Below are 1,160 nucleotides of genomic sequence, written 5' to 3' on the forward strand. Positions count from 1 at the left end.
TTGCATCTAACAAGTTTTCGTCCCTTTGGTAGAGGAACAAGATCCCATGTATCATTTGCCAATAATGAATGATATTCTTCATTCATAACTGCTTCCCAATCTGGATGGCCTGAAGCTTCTGCAAAGGTGTCAAGATCATAATTCACTGAAGCTTGAGCCAGTAGAGAAGAGGCTCTATCAAACTGAGAACGTGTACGTCGCTGATCTGTAGGATCACCGGCAAGATCACCTGCTGCATCCCTAGTAGAAAGGACCCATTTTGGAAGCTGAGGAGCTGAAGGAGGATCTTGAGAAGGTGGGGGAGGATTTTCATCCTCGCTGTCATCATCTAAAGAAGAAATGTTTTCAAAAGTAGAAGAGTAGGGAGAGGTGGCACATCCACCGAACTAGGCTCGTAGGCCGATATATTTTCAGCAAGCTTTACATCTCTTCTAATGATAACATTTTTGGACTTAAGTGGAATAAGTCTATATCCTTTGACATCTTCAGAATATCCAACAAAAATACATTTTTTCAGTCTTAGGTTCTAAAGCTTTATGTTTCTCATCTGGAATATGGGCCCATGCTTCACTTCCAAAAACACAAAAGTGACTTACATATGGTTTAATTGAGCTCCATGCTTCTTCTGGAGTGATATTATTTAAAACCTTAGTAGGAGTGAGATTTATTATGTAATTTGCACAGTTAATTGCTTCTACCCAATAATTAAGACTAAGTCCTTTAGATTGAAGCATACAATTAGCCATTTCCTTTAAGGTGCGATTCTTCCTTTCAGCTACACCATTTTGTTGTGGAGTATATGGAACAGTATGCTGCATTTGAATTCCATTCTCAGTGCAAAAGTTGATGAATTTGTTGTTAACATATTCTCCACCATTATCAAATCTTAGCTTAAGAATTTGATGTCCAGATTGTTTTTCAACAAAGGCCTTAAAGGCCAAGAACATGTTAAATACTTCACTCTTGAGTTTTAAGAAGTATACCCAAGTGCGTCTGGAGAAATCATCAATGAAAGTTAAGAAATACTTGTAGCCAGAGAATGAAACAACTGTAAGTGGACCACATAAATCACTATGCACGAGCTGTAAAGGGGCTGAGGCGTGCCAAGAGGCACGTTTTTCAAAACTATCCCGATGATGTTTTCCGAGTACACATCCGGA

This window comes from Pinus tabuliformis, chromosome 1_2 (assembly GCF_031772625.1).
Source record: "Pinus tabuliformis cultivar Carrire ecotype Pingquan chromosome 1_2, CPIR1, whole genome shotgun sequence".
Classification (NCBI taxonomy): domain Eukaryota; kingdom Viridiplantae; phylum Streptophyta; class Pinopsida; order Pinales; family Pinaceae; genus Pinus; species Pinus tabuliformis.